Below are 15,224 nucleotides of genomic sequence, written 5' to 3'. Positions count from 1 at the left end.
ATTTTAGAAATTTAGCATAAAGCACTCATTCCAACTTAATGGGCTATAACTTTTGAACGTTTTGACCGGCTAAAATATCTAGTACTTTTTAATTCGTACACATTTTTAAAACTTTCACCACAATTTTGACCCCTTAATATTTATTGTTTTGGTCTCAAATCAAATTAAAAAGTTTGATCCATGTCCAAGTAACCTACATCTAAAATTTCAAGTGTTTAGACCCAAAATTGGCGGAGAGTTTGGTAGAGTTTTCAAAACTCAAATCGTTTAACTTTGACCCCTTGACAGATAAATTTTTGGCTGAAAACCGATTTAAAAGATTTTCCCAAATCTCAATACCCCTTGTGTCAAATCTTGAGTCTGTAAACTAAAAATTGACTAAGTAATTTGGTAGGGAATTGTACACACACACACACACACACACACACACACACACACACATGCATGTGCACATGTGCATAGATAATGTTTTATGAACTGAGAACAGATCCTCGACTTGTAGACGTTTATCTCATAAAAAAAGCATAACCTATCAGCCATCAAGCGACTGTAAGAATATAATATAAATAGACAGATATTTATATTATACCAGAAAGAAGATCTGGCGTTGCTTGGGATTTAATCAGGAACATAATGTCCTTTTTTACTATGCTCATAGCATCGTGTAACATTCTCTTATTTTACTGTCTACCATTTTGCTCCCTAATATAACTGAGGAAAAAAAATGAAATTTCAAAAAACTCCCTGTATTGGTGCTTTCTTGAAATATGTCAGAAGATCTCATCTATGTGTCTTATCTCGCACTGGATGGTAACAACAAATTACCGTCTAGTTCTAGTGATGGGACGATTCCAATATTTTTCCTGATTCGGATACAATTACCGATTCTGTTCTAAAGTCCTGATTCCAATAGAATTACTGATTTCGATTCTTTTGAATTTCTAAATGTAGAGTTGTTTTTTGGGAGGTTACCACAAAAAACATGAAATATGTACAAATAATTTCGTGAACATAGAAATACACTTATGTGGATAATCTATAGATTTTATTTTTAATGATAGTTTAAAATCAATAAATATTTATCATTTCATCATTAATACATCCATAGCCTTTGAGCCCCTGGAGGGGCACAGGCCATCTACAACTTTGTAGACACTTTTGTAGCGAGGAGTTCTTTTTTCGGGGTGAGGGTGCTGGCCCCACGCCCAACTTTCCCAGAAGGTACATACAGCACCTAGCCTTCCCAAATGGTCACCCATCTGGTACTGGCCAGGCTCAACGTTGCTTAACTTCAGTGATTTGGCAAGAACCGGTGTGTCAACGTGATTGTGCCGTACACCCTTAATACATGCTGAGGAAAATTCATTATTATTGGAATTCTTTTGAGATGAGTAATTTGTATATTTTATTTATTTATTTGCGGACTGTTATCCTCATCTTTATAATTGTTGAATAGAGGCGTTGAATCTCTATAGTTCCAGGTGAGCATTGTCTGAAGTTAGCAATTTCAATTATACCTAATAAGCTGGCTAGAGGATTAGTTAGCCAAAACGTGTTAAGATGACAACAACTGTGGAAGGCAGTAATTATTGTAGATACAGTTAAAGATTCACCATTCCTATCCCATAACAACCTGATGAAGGCCAGAGAAATAGTCAGCCGAAACGTCGTGAAACAATAACTATAAAGATGAGGATAACAGTCCGTAAATAAATAAATAAAATAAATGAAAATAAAGTTTTAACCAAAAACAAACAAATAAAAACAATGAAAAGAATCTTTTTTGGCATTGGAAAATTAGTACATTTTTTGCGATTCTGATACTGATTCCAATACCCCCAAAATTCTGATTTTTTTGATTCCCGATTCTAATTAATCATCCCAACACTAGTAGTTTGTAAGTTTCGACATGCGGTCTTTTGAATATACACCACTTCCACATCCTTCTTCACTAGTAGTGGTAATGAAAGTGAAAACACTCCAAAGATACCGTTCAAGTTTACTGAAGCAAGATTGCACCTCTATAAATGAATTATAGACAAAACGTAGAACAAAATAAAACGAAAAGCTCTTCTAACAAAACAATGAAAAGGTTTATTTCAATGACAGAAAGTTGGACAGTGTCCAAGTAAGAAAAAGGAAGAGTTAAAAGTTCTTTGGCTGTTACTGGTCGGCTAGTAGTTATCTTGAAGTGAATATCGTTTATGCTGAAGCGTCCAGTGGATAGAGATAGGAGATTCTCCTGACTGACCACGATTCTCAAAAAGGCTAAAGAAGTTCTTTAAAGGACAGATGATGGGTCAATATGTACTTAATTCACTTAGCATGGACATTGATTTGCGTTGGTTGTACATTGGCAGAGTTGGGGTCAAGTGGGGGAATATAGTTAAAGAAAGTGAAATTTTGAAAAACTCTCTGTATTAGTGTCTTATAAATATGATTTAAATTTTATTAAGATCGAATATACATGTTTGAAGTTTTATCAGGATTCTGCTCCCATAGATCACTTAATGGGGGCACAGAGATTCAGCTCATTGAGAGACGTGTAGAGACTAAAGACCACTTCCATCATCTTCCCTAGAGAATTTTATACATAGATTAAATTTTATTAAAAGAGGATATATTTGAAGTTTTAAGAGGGAGTGACCCTTAATAGGAACACTTAGAGATTCAAGAATACTTACATTGTCTTCTTCAGAAAATGTTTTACATATGATTAAAATTTAATAAATATATGATTTATTTATAAGGCCTGCTAGTATATATATATATATATATATATATATATATATATATATATATATATATATATATATATATATATATATTATTTGAACTCATTCCCTTTTTCCTTATGAATTTGTGAATTATTTCATGGATTTCTGCCTTTTGGATTACTTTGAACCATCTTTCTGGCCGAAAACTGATTAAAAAGGTTTTTCGAAATCTCCATATTCCTTATGTCAAATCTCGAGTCTGTAGACTGAAAATTGACAGAGTAGTTTGGTAGGGAAATGTACACACACACACACACACAATTTCACTTTTATAGATATATAGATATATATGGCATAATCGCGCTGAATCACTGGTTCTAGTCAAATCACCAGAGTTGAACAACATTGAGCCTGGTTAGTACCAGATGGGTGACCATTTGAGAATTCTAGGTGCTGTATGTGATCTCCGCTTATCTCGGCATTTATTCCAGTCATCCTGTACATGCACTTCACTTGCCACTGGTATTTAACAATGTTGACTCAGGAGATTGTTCACCTCCTGCCACAACAATTTCACATGTAGGCACCCCTTCATGGGTATTCATAGTCTGTCAAAGACTGAAGGGCCCTGTGTGTGTGTATATATATATATATATATATATATATATATATATATATATATATATATATATATATATATATATATATATATATATATATATATAGAGAGAGAGAGAGAGAGAGAGAGAGAGAGAGAGATGTAACATTGCCCAGGAACCAACATGTTGTATGCTCTCTACGTTGCAAAGAGACCAAAACAAAGAATAACTCAAAATCACTTTTTTGTGCAACAACAATATTTATTTCCTTATTGTTACAGTGGAGATGTTACCCATATGATCTCGAATATCTACTATGATCGTCCTCTTTTTCATTTTTATAGTCTTTTTTATTTATCGGTTACGTCATTTTGCATGCATTTGCGTATAGTCGTCCGTGCTATGTTACAGAGAGAAAGAGAGAGAGAGAGAGAGAGAGAGAGAGAGAGAGAGAGAGAGAGAGAGAGAGAAATATATCCATTTCATCATGCAAAATTTAGCAAGTAAAACACATGCCTTTTTCTAGGCCGAAGGCAAGACTATTTCAAGCAGTGAAGGAAAAAAAGAAACCAAGTAGCAAGTCAGACAAGCACCTCAAACGCAACCTGCTACCTGCAATGTTTGACAAAAGAGATGCACTAGTATATAATAATTTATTTCAATCATGCGTCTAAACCATGCCTACCTCTTTAACAGATTACATGAAAGGGAGATTACTCAGCATGTAAACGAGATGACCTAATAAGAACACGTTATGGATTCAGACAGATAAGCTACTCTTTGAAAATGTAAATAAAGATTTCTTTATTCTACATTCTTAAAATACATGAATGACTAAGTAGTTCATTCATAAATTAAACACACACACACACACAAGTGGCATGAAATTTCTGAACTTTAATTTAATCATTGTTGATATTTATTTTTACTCATTTATATCCCAAACAAGGCATATTGCTTCTTGGAACGTAAGGGGCTTCTATTTGGGATTGGATTGTGGCTAACAAGGAATTGAGGGGAGTTGAGTAGTAAGGCGTCTGTTTACATTATATTTAAACATTTGCATGTTAGTACCGTAAAACAAGCAGGAAACGGGGATGGAATTCCAAAGTCTAGCAGTCTGAGTGGAGAAACCATTACAGTAGAAGGCTTTCTGGCATCTAGGGACTTCAATAGTAAAGGGGTGGGATTCTGCTGCTCGTTTGGTTAGTCAGGAGTATGTATGTCGAGGGAGCACAAGTGCTATGAGTTCTTCAGAGCACATTCCATTGAAGTACTTGTTTTTTGCCATTAGTAGTAATAGCCATAGTTATCGCACATTTTATCAGCCATTTAATATTAAAACACACAATCGGTCAACTTCCATGTAAAGAAAGGCAAAACAGACACATGCATTCAAAGTTTAAAGTAAACTTTATATATAACAAAATATTAGTTTCGAAGGAATGAAAGAAGGAAAAAAGGTATTAAAGAGAAATGTTTATAAATATACTTACTTTTTTTTAGATGATATCTTCCTCCTGGAATTTTGGAAGTAAGTTTGATGAGAGTGTATTCGGCTCTTACAGCGATGGCAAATTTTTGTGTTTTTCTTTTGTTTTTTCTCCCTTTTCTCTTTTTGTTCACAAAAAAGGCTCGGGTTTTTAAATCCACCTGCAGGCTCAAAAAAGAGTTAACTGCCCATATTATTATTTTGGACATGGAAACAGTAAAAATAAAACACATCAAGTAAATCATGAACGAGGATAAAAACTATCATCCCTAAGGGATAAAGATGAAAGAAAGTAAACAGACTCCTTCCACATATCTCACAAACAATATTTCAGAACTGAACAACTTAGTTAGACTAAATTTAAATACACAAAGGAAACTTCTGCTAAAAAGAATGGCTAAACAAAGCCCGGATTGGAAACTTAAATTCCAAATTTAAAATCCAATGAGAACAGGTATAGTCACGAAAGAGACAAAAAATTAAAAAAAAAAAAAACAATAATGAAAAAGGACTAATATAGAAGACCAATGAGAAATGTTGTCCATGAAACATGAAAGAGAGCAAAATATGCAAGCAAACGAGTGAAAAATAAACATACAAATCCCAGCAAGACAAACAAAACTATTGTGGCCTTGCATACAAACACAAACAGTATATTAACAAAAGTATATTACAGAAGTATACATCACGATCCTGGGACCATAACTGTCATGAATCGCTGCCATAATGTTTAGATGTAGTTGTATTTATTGTCTATGAGTAAGTCTATTTTTTTCTAAAATTGGTAGATTAACTTAAATAGATAACAAAAACAGAAAAAAAAATTTGCAAATAACGAAAGCAAATTTTACTCAACAATAGATGGAGGAAAGACACACCCAAAGCAACTGAACCTAATAAAGACAATTTTGAAGCAAAATATTTAGAAGAAACAGGACTATAACATGAGTGGAGAATTGAAAGGTGTTGTTACAGAAATGTTGAAGGCTGTTAGTGAAACAGACACTGAGATGAAAAGAGACTTGACAAATTAGATTGTAAAAGAAGATGTTATCCTGAAAGACTAGTGTAGCAACCGACACTCGCTACAAACAGGCAGAAGCTAATTCTCTCGACTCGAGATTTGAAATCCATTTTCTCCTTGATTTGTCCAATCACAAGCCAGTTCTCTATCACGTGACAGAGTATGTAAAAGGTGAAATCTGAAACCATTAATCCTTTTTTCTCACTGCTTTGCCCAGAAGTACACATCGTCTGGGACTTCGGCCCCCAGGCAGAATGTGAGTACTACAAGCTAACATGGCGACCTTTCAAACTCTCATTTGTTTCCACGTGCGGTACCTTAACGAACATTCTTTGTCATGCTAAAGAACATACACCGGCGCGCGCGCGCACACACACACACACACACACACACACACACACACACACACACACACACACACACCTACTCTTTCTTACCACGAGATACTAAGCCTTTGCTCTGTTTCTACTATCGGACGCACGCTCCTACATATGTAAACACAATGAAGTCTTTGCCCTTTCTTTCTCTTTGAACTGGCTTCCTTCATACCAACAGCTGCTAGCTATAAACATGTGTAAACAGAACTGAACTGTTCTCTCCTCAACAAACCGACAATATATTAATTCTATCTTTACACAAGAACACTTCAACCTACTAACCCGTTTCTCTCTCTCTCTTGTACACTCTACTAACGAAAATGACAAATAAAGTTTGTTAATATAGAATGAACCTCCATTTCATTGTCTCATTTCTACAAGAGTATAGGAGAAGCACCAGAGGTAATTACAGAGGCTTAAAGTTGGTTGATTAGGTTGTGAAAGTGATTGCGAGAATAATTGAGCAGCAAATAAGAAATCAAATAAATATAAATTAAATGCAGTTTTGTCTTATGCTAGGCCAAAATACCACTGGTGCTATATTTATTCTGAGACAAATTCAATTGAAGAATATGTATTTCGCTTTTGTGAATCTGGAAAAAACTTTTGACAAAATGCCAAGAGAAGTTGTCTGGTAGACTTTGTGTACAACTTAATATCTTCTGCATATGTATGGTGTACAGGAAGAAATGGTGAACTGGGTCAAGATACTCTATGATTGTAATGGACAGAGCCCTGATGTAAGCAAAAAAATAAAACATGCATAGGCACCTGGAAACAATTTCGGAGACAGTGGCAGTGCAGTGTCAAAAGATGGCAAATTGTGTGTGTGCCAGTGATGAATGACGATGTCGATAGCTTAGTTGTTGATGATATTAATTGGTTGAGCGACAATGACAATATCAACAATAACGATAACGACAATAACGAGAGTGACAATAACAGTAGCGGCAATGAAGGCAGTGACAATCGTGAAGATCAACATTTATTTGTGGAATCGCCCCAAGAATTAACTGAATCAGCTGTGCTATGTTCCTGAAGAAGCCACCGAAATAGGAGGCTGCTTTAAACCTGCTGTGTGTGTGAAGATTGAGATTAGGGGGTAGTGTAATGAATAGAGTCAATCCTCCCAGCATAAATGAGAAAAAAATAGTCTGTGCCATGCATGAAAGCCCGGAAGGAAAAATTGTATAGTATCCAGATGAACTGCTAAAAAAAAAGAGTGGAGAATGAAAATAGAACGAACTGGAACATGGCAGAAATGATGGTTTATTTTTTTTAAGCTATTGTCCCAGAATTTTATTTTTGTTTTGTGCATTGCTTTCTTATAATGATAATCTGAAATGTCAGGGATCAGCACTTTTACCACTTCTCTTCACTGTCACTATGGATGCTATCACATATGATTTTTAGTTGCCTGTTATTTGGCCACTTTTGCATGCCATCTAATACGATATGTTTGCATGTTTCAGCTTGAGACTAAACACCAGGAAGACTAAGTACTTGACCAACGATAAAGATGAACAAGGAAATTAGTTAGGATCAGTTGTTTCAAATATTTTGGTTTGAATATCAGCAGTAACGGCAATATTCAAGGCAAAAATTACTGTTCAAATTAATTGTATGTGGCTGATGACCTCTGTGATTTATGGATCAGTGATCGATTTGTCCAAGATCTATTGGACTTTAATATTAAGTGTTGACTGTCAACAAAGGAATTAGAAGACCATTGGTTATGAAGACTATAGTAAGATGGAAAGCTAGTCATAACGTAAAAAAAACCTAACATGCACCCGCAGCCGAGATTGACGTCACTACACGAGTTTGTAGTACAATTCAAATCTTGTCTGTAGCTGAATACTTGATGCTTTGTTAGAGCTATCAAGGGTATTTTTTATCGTTATGCCATCACTAGATGGGTTGCCTACCATGGCTTAAGAGAGGTCCATCCACCCTCAAGAGAAGGATAAACCACACCAGTTTCCCAACCTGGTATTTTACCTTGTGATACATACAGCACCTAGCCTTCCCAAATGGTCACCCATCTGGTACTGGCCAGGCTCAATGTTGCTTAACTTTGGTGATCTAGCGAGAACCGGTGTGTTAGCATGATCGTGCCGTATATATATAAGCTAGTCATATTGTGTCCGACTAGCTTGAAAATCAGCCAGCAAAAAAAAAAAAAAAAAAAAATGAATGAATCAGGTTTATAAACCCTTGACGTGAATTTAAATTATATTTTAGATTTCCAGAAGTAGAGATGACATTCTCTAGTGTGCTAGTATGATCTGGAGGAGACAACTTCTGAATATTCTGAGCAAACATTATAAAATATTATCTTTTATATTTACTGAACTTATGAATATATTTTCTGCATAATTAGTAGTTTCTTTGAATTTCACCCCAGTAAAAATTATTTTATCGATTAATACAAGTTAATTATCACCCAACGTCAAAATTAGATCAATGAAGAGAAGACTAAAAAGCAAGCGAACAAAGCAAACGAAAATTAAAGAAAATAAACAAAATCCATTCTACCAAGGTAGGTAACTTTATTTCAAAGGGAAATAACTTCACTTACCGAAACACAAAACTAAAATCTTTATTACTAACAGTTCAGCCCAGCCCAGCCCAGCTTAGCTTGGGCCCTATGTACTGACTGTTCATAACTTTATATATATATATATATATATATATATATATATATATATATATATATATATATATATATATATATATATATATATATATATATATTAAAAAGTTTCACTCATGTCCAGGTAACCTATGTCTAAAATTTCAAGTGTTTAGACCCACAATTGGTGAATGAGTTTGGTAGAGTCTGCAAAGGTCAACTCTTTTAACTTTGACCTCTTGGCAGCCAAATTTTTGCCCCAAAAACTGATTGAAAAGCTTGCTGTATGTCTGAATACCCTTTATGTAAAATTTCGGGTTTGTATTACTATACAAATAGATTCGAAAAAGTTGTCAAAAAACAAATATATATAAATAAATGTTATCAAAGGCAAGATAAGTTATTTTTCTACCTAACTGGATATTTTTTAGTGTTTTTATTTAATGTAACATGTTTATTCAGTTTACTAATGTATTGGAAAATTTTAAATGGCGCCAGACTCTCTGTTGAACACAGTAAGTTTGGGAAAATGAGTTAAAAATAAAAAGCTATACAAAATACTGTTATAAACCCACCGAATGTATGTCAGCCCATGTAAACACCATATGTTTTTCAAGCTGAAATAACATGTTGCATTAAATAAAAACACTAAAAAATTATCCAGTTAGCTTATCTTGCCTTTGATAACATTTATTTGTTATGTATTTGTTTTTTGATAACTTTTTCGAATCTATGTGTACAGTAATACAAACCCAAAATTTCAATTGGCTGAGTAATTTGGTAGAGACCACAAAGGTCAAATTTTTAAAAACTTTGCCCCCGATTTTGACCTCTTAACATTTATTGTCTTGGACTGAAATCATATTAAAAAGTTTGATCCATGTCCAAGTAACCTACATCTAAAACTTCAAGTGTTTAGAACCAAAATTGGCGGAGAAGTTTGGTAGAGTTTTCAAAGGTGAAATCGTTGAACTTTGACTTCTTGACAGCCAAATTTTAGTCCAAAAAGAAAACGAGTAAAAAGATTTTCCAAAATCTCAATACCCCTCATGTCAAATCTCGAGTCTGTAGACTGAAAATTGACAGAGTAGTTTGGTAGGGAAATGTACACACACACACACACACACACACACACACACACACAGACACTTTTATAGATATATAGATTTACATAAGAAAGCTCACTTCAAAAGTTCCTCATTTATCGGTCAGTCAAGTCAGGTTTCAGTTTGAAGTTGCATTTTCATCAGTCTCCTTTTGAATAAATTTTTTTTTTTTGGAAGTCGCATGAGACAAGGCATGAAGCCACTTGATGTAACAAGATGTCTGTCAGCCCGTCCGTCACACAATCGCAACTCTCTCAGCCATCATATTTGTGGGATAATTTTAAAGAATCACTCCCGTATTCAATCGAGTATTTGTGTGTAATATTACGTATTGCTTTTATTTACTTTTTCTTTTCTTTTCTTATGACTTTATTTGACAACTCGGATAGGGTTAGAGTTGGAGCTAATAAAGGACATGCTTCAGGGTATTCGAAAGGCACCTATAAAGCCACAAACACACACTTGGCGACGGCAGTGATTTTATAAAATTGTGTTTATATATATATATATATATATATATATATATATATATATATATATATATATATATATATATATATATATTTCTTTTCGAGGGAAATAAGGTAAAAAAAAAAAAAAAAAAAAACGATAAAAGTGCTCGATATGTTAATAGAGCGGTATATAATTTTTTAATTTTTTATTGAGCCCATAATAAATTTACATTACTGTTTCCATTGGATTTTCACCCCAGGAGATGAGGTAGAGTACCACCACCTATAAATTCCGATGAAATTGGTACTCTACCTCATCTCCTGGGGTGAAAATCCAATGGAAACAGTAATGTAAATTTATTATCGGCTCAATAAAAAATTAAAAAATTATATATATATATATATATATATATATATATATATATATATATATATATATATATATATATTACTAAAAGATAACTTTAGAAAGAAAATCATTCATACACTCTTTCGGGACAAGATCAAAGTGTAGTATCTGTTCTTCAGATGCTGCAGTGCTGCACTCCAATTTCTTGTTCTCTGTCAGTGGAGGAGAAATTCTTCATGATTGAGACAATTTTTATTTTTGTTCCTTTTCTCCACGTTAAAAAACGACCCTGGTGTCTAACTCTGTCCCGTGGGGAGGCATTGTAAATAGGAACTCTACATCTTAAAAATATTTTATTCGCAAAATATTTTTTATTACGTCATTTTAGCATTAAAAAAGTTAACTAGTTTCCTTGTATTGTAAAGTATTTTTATTTAAAGTTTTAAGCGTTGAACTATGATTAAACTCTACTTGTTTTAAAACAATGCACAGTTTTAAGTCTATCAAAAAGAAAAAAAAACAATAAACAGAATTATCGAAATGATAAAGATGCCACACTTTTTCTAAGATAGTTGCGTCTATACGCGCGCAGAGATTATAAAAAAAATATTATCTTTATAACCACTATTACTCTGTCACATTAAAAAATGTTTGTATATATATGAGTCCGCATGAAAACTATAGTTCGATACCAAAATCGGATACATTTAGCTCATGGTAACTTAATTTTGCGTTTCTTTTTAACTTTCGAGTATTTTATCTTACGGAAGTGATAAAAAGAGAAATAACAATGGAATTTCTACTCTTTTTGAAAGAGAAAAAAATCGGTCGAAGCTTGATGGCTTCCCATAGTAACGGCCGAAGAACGCCGGCGTAGAGATCTTGATTTCCAGGGTGAACAGGCCCGGTGCCTTCCCAGAATGCCGAGCGCCCAGCCTGCTGGCCTGGAGCCACTGTTATCAATTGCCGTCATGGACAAAGAAGACAAAAATGTGTGGTATTTAGTCGCACTGCGAGCGCTCTACTTAATTTTGTGACTTCCAATTTAAAGAAATAATTTACCCGATGAGATATCTTGATGTGTGTTGAAAGGTAAGTCGTTGATTACTTTATTTACCATTAGTTTTAACCCCCCCCTAAAAGTTTGGCTTAAACTTGAAAGTCCGTATGATGATGATGATTGTGTTTGCGTAAAATAATAAAAATAATACAAACTTTGACAAGTGATTTTTTTTTCTTTTAGTTACTAAAAAAGTGTTGGTGACATAATTAGTTATTTGTTATCATTTGGAAAAGAATGTTATACATCAATATTTTCCACTTATGTAAAGTATTTTCTAATTCATTTCTTGTATGCTAAAGTATTAAAATAACATATTCCCCATTAATTACCATAAAAAAAAAGAAAAAAAAAAAGAAAAACAAACAAACAAAAAGAACTTAGTTCATTTTAGTGTGGTCTGGTCGACCAACATAAACACATTTTCTTTAAAAATTTTAAATTAAATATCTTATTAAGTTCATTACACACAAATGAAATTCGTACTATCTTTCTTTATTCATAGAGAAAAAAATATTCATTAGGTATCAAAGTTTTTATATAACTCTTAGTGAAATATTAAAATATTTCTAACCACTTTTTCAACCACTTTCCTTTTTACATATAATTAAAAAAAACAAACTTTTAAGTATATTTTTGACATTTTAAAAATAAAAAAAAAACTTTATTTTTCAGATTTATTCCATTCACAAACTTATCGTACTTTATTTGGGTTAATAATTGTTTAAAAAATTTCGTGAGATCTCCAGAAAAATAAAGTAAACTCCAGCAACTTTAGATTACTTCATTTCTTTTTTGTTTCGATGTGGTATGTTGTGATTTACGTGACTTTATCCACTAAATTCAATGAATAGTTCACATTCAAACAGTTATAAACATTTTTTTTTTCGATTGTTTGGAAATAGTTACAGTGTAGGAATTTGGAATGACATGTTCGCGTGAATTGACAGCCATGGGGTCTGAAACGGTGCTAATGCACTTACTGATCCGCGCTGTTTTTTTAAAATCGTATTTCCAAGTTTAATTAAAGTTTTATGATATTTTTTTAAATTATTATTCAAAGGTACAAAACACTCTTCCCTCCCCATGTTAATAATGGCTTTTAAAATAATAACGTTATTTCAGCACGGATCAATAAGTGCATACTGCAATATTGCATGAGTACCCTATAAACTACCCAGAAATGTATTTATATATCCATATATCTTTACTTTTTTTTTCTTAAAATAATAAAAAAAAACTTAAAGCTATTTTTCCTGTTGATGTTCTAATACTCAAAATCTTTAAATTGTTAAAATATCTAGTTAACAGTAACATCTAGTGACAGAAAAAAAGCTTTTCATAACCTAAATCTTCCGCAGTTGGACCAGTGTTTTATTTGTTATTGTTCGTTTTATTTATATTTGTATTATCTCGGATAAAACGTTTTCTAATATGATCGTATCTTTGTGTTTCTATGAGTGTTATTTAAATTTTTTTATAAAACTATTTGTGGAGTGGTTAAAGCTAGTTTTTCGTTCATGTAAAGAAAGAGCAAGTGCGATAATCAAATATGGCATGTGCGTTCAAATTACATTATAAACATTGAAACAAACACAAGTTGAGTATGTTTTACTATAAATAACAAACCAAATAAGTGGTGCAGAAACAAATATATATGTTCACTCGACCGAAATCAACCCAATAACTGTCACCGTGACATTTATTGGAGGGATTATGTCAATATTTAGTTTGATTTTTGAGCTATTATCGAGACTCCCTCATGTCAGTCATTTTCTGCTCTAACTTAGTAACTTAGCGCTACTTGTGTTTCGAATTAAACAAAAAAGTTAAAACAAAACTTATCCAGGTAGGTAGAAGAGTAACTTATCCTGCCTTGGGTAACATTTATTTCTTATATATTTGTTTTTTGACAACTCTAGTTTTGTTGTCTATAGCAAAAAAAAAAAAAAAAAAAAGTCCCAGTTTTGTTTAAAAGTTGAACTATGTTTTAGTTTTGAATATTTAATTTTTTTACTGCGTTTTTTTTTTTTTTTTTTTTTTTTTTCTCTCTTTATTTTAAGATAAAATGTGCAAGAATGTTACTAGATGTGTTCTCTGAATGTTCTCGTGAAAGTGCGCTGGGGGACCACTCGAAGACTTACCTTTCAGAAATTGATTACGGGGAGGTTGAAAATAACTTATTATAAATAATTTCGGAATACCCCACCCCGCCAACATCCCCATGTTAAGAACAGCTTTAAGAATAAACACCCTTTGGAGGTTGGATAACCAACCAGTGCACATTAACCAATGTTTTATATATCTTAAAATAACTTGAGCCGTGACGTCGTTATTTAAAAATATGTTCAGAAATGTCGAAAAAAAAACAACATAAAAACAAAATGTATTTATTTATTTTTTTTTTTAAGAATCACTGTCACTTCCGAATTAAGCTTAAAATTTCATCTTTATTTTTTTGGCGGTGGAGGATTAGTTGACACCTGGAGTTAGGATTAGTTCCATCGTGGCCTTCGTATACGAAGGCCACGGTTCCACTGACTAGAGCGATTCCATAAAGTTAAGGAAATATTATTTTATTTAAAATTTGGTAAACAGAAAAATCTTTTCGACAAGGAATTCGTAAATTGAAAACTCGTGTAAACAAAAATTACTAGTTCTTATCCAGAATTTAACTTAATTAGAAAAAAAACCAACAAAAATACAGAAAAATCATTACGATATACGTACCCGTTAGGGAAAGAAAATGACATGTTCCAAAAATTACGTAAATTGATCAAGTATTTTTTTTTTTTTTTTTTTAACTATTGTGAAGTTGCCTTTAAACTAAGCACGATACACATTACAATAAGACCCGTATTATTTTTAAGCAAAGGAAAATAAAGCAAGGAAAAAAAAAACATGTTATAACTTGATTAGTGACACAGGGCTTCTTCGGTTATATTGAAGATTTCAGCTTTAACATGGTTGCCATTTAAACAACATTCTCAACCAAGTTCTAAGGTGTATAAAAATTTAGCTTAATTATCAATTGAACTAAATTGTTATAAAATAGGACTAATCTGGTTGAAATAATATTATTTTCAATTGCAGTCATCTTAAAGCAGAAAAGTTCAAGATTAAATTTTACTTTAAAAAAAAAGATAGTATTTTTAGTGTTTATTTAGAATTAAACTTATTTATTTAATAAGTGACTACTAGTACCGAGATATTTAAAAAAATCAAGTATATTTATCAAATAGTTTTTTTAGACAGAATGAAGATGTCATATTCCAAAAATTACGTAAATTTATTAAGCGATTTTATGAGTAAACAAAAATAAACCTTGAAAAAAGGCCGTATAAGTTCACAATAATTCAAAGTTGCAAGATCCGCTTGGTAATGCTACCGATTTCACATTAATCATTTTAAAT

General features: G+C 32.6%; 1 protein-coding gene across 1 annotated transcript in view; it reads left to right on the top strand.

Annotated features, from left to right (window-relative positions):
• Positions 1–11,552: 11,552 nt before the first annotated feature.
• Positions 11,553–15,224, top strand: part of LOC145293979 (uncharacterized) — a 216,152-nt gene continuing 212,480 nt past the window's right edge. Inside the window, exon 1 of the mRNA XM_080140864.1 lies at positions 11,553–11,843. The gene's annotated coding sequence lies outside the window, so the exon portion shown is untranslated. The remainder of the gene's footprint in view (positions 11,844–15,224) is intronic.

This window comes from Euprymna scolopes, chromosome 15 (genome assembly GCF_053919585.1).
Source record: "Euprymna scolopes isolate OS-2025 chromosome 15, ASM5391958v1, whole genome shotgun sequence".
In the NCBI taxonomy this organism is placed as follows: domain Eukaryota; kingdom Metazoa; phylum Mollusca; class Cephalopoda; order Sepiida; family Sepiolidae; genus Euprymna; species Euprymna scolopes.
The sequence above is the reverse complement of the archived record's forward strand: the minus strand, read 5'-3'. Positions and strand labels throughout refer to the sequence as shown.